Source organism: Myotis lucifugus, unplaced genomic scaffold (assembly GCF_000147115.1).
Source record: "Myotis lucifugus unplaced genomic scaffold, Myoluc2.0 scaffold_120, whole genome shotgun sequence".
In the NCBI taxonomy this organism is placed as follows: Eukaryota; Metazoa; Chordata; class Mammalia; order Chiroptera; family Vespertilionidae; genus Myotis; species Myotis lucifugus.
This window is the reverse complement of record NW_005871168.1, coordinates 2,515,893-2,522,111: the sequence shown is the minus strand read 5'-3', so window position 1 is coordinate 2,522,111 and position 6,219 is coordinate 2,515,893. Positions and strand designations below refer to the sequence as shown.

Here is a 6,219-nt window from a genome sequence, read left to right as displayed (position 1 = left end):
CTCTTGCCCACAGGTTGGATTTAAATTTACTTTTCTTTTTGTTTAAAAACCACCAGAGAATTAGTAACAAAGATACAATTCTGACTTAACTTATTGACATGAAATACTAAATGAAAAAAATGTCATTATAGTTAATTTATTTAACTATATATTATATAATTAACTAAATGAAACAATTGCATTGTTCATCATTTTAAAATAAGCAATATGGTAATTAGTAATAGAAATAACATTACAATTCATATAGAAACAAATGTACATAATATAGTTCATTAGATGACAGAAATTTTAAAAGATAAAATAAAATCTACAGATTAACTCTATCTTTTAAAATATAAGAGTCGGGGTAGTAAACTCGGAGCCACCTGGGAGGGGGGAGTGGAAGTTCCTGCCCCGGAGAGCGGCGAGGAGACAGCCACAGTTGATTATGGAAGATTCCCACAAGAGTAACACTTCAGAGACAGCATCTCAGCCTAGTTCAACAGTTCAAGGAGCTAATTTCTCATATTGCTCAACAGATGTCACTAAGAGGATCTGCACCAGTGACAATTGTACCTCTTCCTGGAGAGCAAGTACAGGTTCAGGGGGTCATCCAGACAGCTCAGTCTTCTGTAATTCACCCACCACACGTGCAAACGGTATCATCTTTATCAGAAAGTGAAGAATCTCAGGACTCATCTGATAGCATAGGCTCCTCACAGAAAGCCCACGGGATCCTAGCAAGACGCCCATCTTATAGAAAAATTTTGAAAGATCTATCTTCTGAAGATACACAGGGCAGAAAAGGAGACAGAGAAAATCCTGGAGTTTCTGCTGTCACTCCTATGTCTGTTCCAACTTCCATCTATCAGACTAGCACCGGACAGTACATTGCCATTGCCCCTAATGGAGCCTTACAGCTGGCCAGTCCAGGCACAGATGGAGTACAGGGACTTCAGACACTAACCATGACAAATTCAGGCAGTACTCAACAAGGTACAACAATTCTCCAGTATGCACAGACCTCTGATGGACAGCAAATACTTGTGCCCAGCAACCAGGTGGTTGTACAAACTGCATCAGGAGATATGCAGACATATCAGATTCGTACCACACCTTCAGCGACTTCGCTGCCACAGACTGTGGTGATGACATCTCCCGTGAATCTTACATCTCCAACAACTAAGACAGATGACCCCCAGTTGAAAAGAGAAATAAGGTTGATGAAAAACAGAGAAGCTGCTCGCGAATGTCGCAGGAAGAAGAAAGAATACGTGAAATGCCTGGAAACCGAGTTGCAGTCCTGGAAAATCAAAATAAAACTCTAATAGAGGAGTTAAAGACTTTGAAGGATCTTTATTCCCATAAAAGTGTTTGATATTTAAGAAAATATTTTGTGGACTTGCCTAAAAATTAAATGGATTTTTTTTAGTGGAGTTTTATAAATTAAAAGGTCAAAAATGAAGCTTTTATGTAGGCTTTTGCAACTCAAAGATAAATGTCTTATGCAAGTTATGCAAGAGAACTGGTGACAGAGGATAAAGTGGCAAATGACCTCAAGGAAGATACTGGCACAACTGGAAACTGTAAAAAGCATACTAAAGAAGCAGGAAGCGAACATTCACCAATCTGAATTTTCTAAATAACAGTAGTTGTCAATAATCCAAAAATGGCAGATAAGATGAAATTTGGTAAATTTTCAAAATTAAATCTATTTACCCTATAGGTCTGCATTTCATATACTGTTTCCTAAAATTTACTTTTTTCAATTGTGTGTGTGTGTGTGTGTGTGTGTGTGTATTTTATTTCTGCCAATAAATTCTAAATTACCAAAAGAAAAACTAATACATAACCAGATATAAATAATTATGTGTTCTGATTACATGCACTTGTTCTATTGTCAAGTCTTTTAAATGGGTTTTAAGTTTGTTTATTGGACTTGACAGCATCTTGAAGAGTGGATTAAAATATTTTTGAGGCCTTGTCCTAACAGGCATCTAAGGTACATGAATGGGGTGTAGTGTTTTTGTACATTTATTATCAGAATGGAAAGAAAACTGTTTAAAAGTTTGACACTTTTAAATAATTGGTTTTTGGTGGTAATTCTGGGAATGGTGATTTTTCTGCAAATATATAGCAGATTGTTTTTTGATTCTATATTCTGTAAGCAGTTGAATATACATCACTTACTCTGTTGTGCTTTAATAGAATGGAATGTTTACAGGCCCTTGAGGTGATATTAGAGTATTTTTTAAAAAAAACTTCTGAAGATGCATACCAAAGTTTTCCAAGAGGATTTTATAATTGATTTAATGCAAGGTTTATCAGATTCTAAAATAGTACAGTTATTAAAGCAATTTTATGCTAGAGACTATTTTGTAATGTAGTGAATGGTACATTTATAAAAGTGACTGTCAATATATTTTTATAGCTAATCTTTATAAATTCTAAAGTTGAGTTTTTAATGATTATTTTAAATGTTTATATAGTTTGTTTAGTAAAAAAATATTTTGCCTCTCAAAGTATCATTTTTATATTATGGGAAGTTTCAGATTGGCTAATCTCTGGATTCTAAGTTTTATATAGTTTTTCCAGAGTTCACAAATGCTGTCAGTGTTTAACTTCTGTATTCCAATTTCTATACACTTTGAAATTGTACTGCAAAACTATTGTGTGCTTCTTATACAATATGTATCATATTGTTGTCTATGAAATTAAAGGACATTTGATAAAATTAAAAAAAATATGAGTCTTTAACAATCACTCATACAATTTATTTATATTAGATAATTTATGTGCAGGTAATAGGAAGGAAAAGAAATGTAAGACATGGGAAACACACCAAACAATCAGAGCTCTTTCCACACACCAAAAATTGAGCACATGTTTGTAGTGATATAGTAAGGAAAATACGCCCATGTATATTGTCAAGAAGAAGTAAATAGAAAATTAGAACAATCAGCATTCTCTGATTATCCTTGAAAATAAAGATAGAATTTTTATCCTTAATAAAACCTGGATGTCCAAGTCACCCTCCTTCTGTTTCATTTGAGTGTTTCTCAGCTATCAATTTAACATTACAGAAACTCAGAATGAGCCTGATTGTACAACACACAAATTCCCAGGAATTATATAAAATCATCATTCAATTACAATAAAATTCTTACAGCAGGTGAAACTCTGAGAGCCTATAATCTTTCCCAATGCCATCGCAAATGTGGAGCAAACAAGTTCCTCAGTGTCCACTTCTGTAATGCTCCCCATCTAGTTCTGGAAGAGAGCCTCTGATTGTGCACTCATTTGATTTTAGGTGGAAGCTTGTGTGTTAGAGGATTATCCACATTAATCCTGTTCATGACCTTCAGAACACTGAAGATTTTGCTTTAGCCTTTCCAGGTCATTGCATATGGCTAAAGGGTTTATTCTCCTCCCTGCTCTCCTACTCTTATCCCTATTTTAGTATCTAACCTACCTCCTATGGCTCTTCCCAGGCCTCTGTTCATGGGTTCTTATCATTGCACATAACCAATGGTCTGTAATGAGATATTCTTTCATTTAAGACAGCAGGAATGAAAGGATTTGGGAGGAAGGAGATAGAGAGAAATGGAACATCCATGCTTGTCTGTACATGTATTTATTAATGAGATGATATCACATTTTGGATATTTTGTCAACAGACAATGATTCATAGCCTGAGTATTGTTCCAAAACATGGCTGGTTTCCCAAGAAGCATATTCCTGCCAAATTAATTTACAAAACAAAACTAAACTAAAAAGTTCCAACCTTCCTTCTTAATATAATTTATGATATAATATTCAATTACAGCTTTATTTGTCCATAAACCATAGAGTATTTTTTTCTGATGAATACAAACTACCTTTGTATACTTTAGCTAACTTCCACATTTTTTTAGGATTAAAAACCATTATTTAGGTTTTGTCAATAGATCCTTCATTAGGTAGCTGGAAACACACAAATACATATACCTTTGCCACTATTCTTTTTACTCTATTACTAGAATTTTGTGAAAAACAAGAAGGTATGGTTTTAGTCCCAGTCCTGCCACTAATTGTCTGATTACTATGAAACTAAGGAAGATTAAGTTTGAGCACCCATCACTAATACAGGCTTCTTTCATGCTACTGTAAGAGACCTTATTGAGGTGGTCACATGATTGTATGTCTTTGTAAAATTTGCAGAAGTGGGATATTTTAACTATAAATTGTTAAGATTATGGCTTCTTTCTACTTTAAATTTTCCTCTGTTAGACCTTCCCTCTTATTAAGTCAAATTCTAGTGGTTATTGACAGTGTTTGGATCTGGTGAGAGGAAGTTGAGTTGAGGACAAATTGAGTTCAGGTCACATGGGATATATTTATGTGGTTTGCAGTCATCTTGTGAATAGATGGGTAGTTATCCCAGTGTGAGATGACTTTAAGAAATGCCCTTCCTATTACTTCATTGACATATCTAAGTCGATGACACAAAGGCACAGAGCCACCAGTGTGTTGGCCAGTTAGCATTATTAACATTATTAAATAACATTTTACTTTTCTAATTTTTGTTTTGTTAATCCTCCCCCAAGTATATTTTCCATTGATTTCAGAAAGAGTGGAAAGGAGGGAAGAAGGGGTTGCAGAGAGAGAGGGGGGCGTTGATGTGTCATATGAATTGGTTGCCTCCAGCATGTGTCCCATCTGGGGCTGTGGATCTAACCTGAAACCCAGTTGCATGCCCCTGACAGGGAATCAAACCTGAGACCCTTTGGTGCATGAGCTGACACTCTAACCATTGAGTACGCTGGCCAGGGCTGTGTGGCGACCCCGAAAGTGGTATATGTAAAGCCACAGAGTTGAAAAAAAAATTTTATTAACAGAATAGAAATTTATATTTATTTATATAAATACAACACAGTAAAAAATGAATAGTGTTTGTGATGAGGGAAGGAGTTAGATCTTGCAGCCTTAAAGACTTAATTAAAGAAATTGGATTTTTAAGAGGAATGGAAAAACCACTTTAAGCAAAAAAGTGATATTAATTAATTTGTGTTTTTTAAAATTGTTTTGTGAAAAATCTTATAGCAGGGAAAGAGAAAAATCATGGAGATCAGTTAGGATGCAATATGTCTGAAGAGATATCATGGTATCTTGGTACCTAGAGAGAAATGTGGAAATTACATATGAGATACATATTTTGGAGGTAAAAGTGATCAGACTCCCTGGTTAATTGGATATGCTTGGTGGGACTAAAAGAAAGGGAAAATTCATAGATAGACCTTTAAGGTTCTAGTTTGATCAGCTAAGTAGATAGTGGTAAGATTTACTAATAAAGTAGACGAAAGGGGTAAGAATGAGAGTGTAGTAGTAAGAGCCTCATGTGTGCAGATATATTAATTTTGAGATTCCCATCAGACATACAAACCAGGATGCCAAGTTGGCAGTGAATACATGAGTTGGAGGTCAGGGCAGAGCCTGAGTTTGAGAAACACAGTGAGAAAGACATCAGCATGGAGAAAAATGTTGGCCAAATTTGGTTTCAGATCCAGCAAATATACTTATCAGTGATGTAAATTCTGCCCTGTCTTTGTTGCATTATCTATGAAATGGGGACAATGATTGTTATTAATAATTAAACCTCTGGAAAATAGCATATAGAAAATACATTAAAAATGGTGCCTTAATATGAATGACTCTATCATGTATCTGATGACATCTTTAGAATTCTAATAGGTCTCAGTGGAAAGAAAGCATAGCAAAATTAACCATCTGAAGGAGAGAAAGGTGCCATATTCCAAAGTGCAGAATTTGAACCTGTCTGAACCAGCAACTGGTGTTGCTACCTATCCTGCCAGGAAATAGCTGCTAATTTCAATGTAAATCAAACTTAAGTGTTTGATTAGGGGCATTGTTTCTTTCTTTAATTCCTTTTTTTAAATTTTGCTTTATTGTTAAACGTATTATAGAAGTCCCCTGTGTTTGTTTTTACCCATTGACACCCTCCATCTCACACCTTCCAGGCCTTAACTGCTCTATGATCTGTGTCCATATCTCTATATATAAAATCCTAATATGCAAATAAACTGAACAGCAGAACAACCAAATAACCGAACAGCCGGTTGCTATGACGTGCACTAACCACCAGGGGGCGCATGCGGAACATGGTGGGTGGTGGCTGTGGTGGGATGGTGGAGAAGGTGAGTGGGGGGCGCCAGACCAAGGTGGGGTGCCAGTGGCTGTCAT

The 6,219-nt window shown here is 35.6% G+C and overlaps 1 pseudogene; it reads left to right on the top strand.

The window, feature by feature from the left end:
• The first annotated feature begins 357 nt into the window (after positions 1 to 357).
• LOC102431692 lies at positions 358 to 1,409 on the top strand (annotated as a pseudogene).
• Positions 1,410 to 6,219: the final 4,810 nt, after the last annotated feature.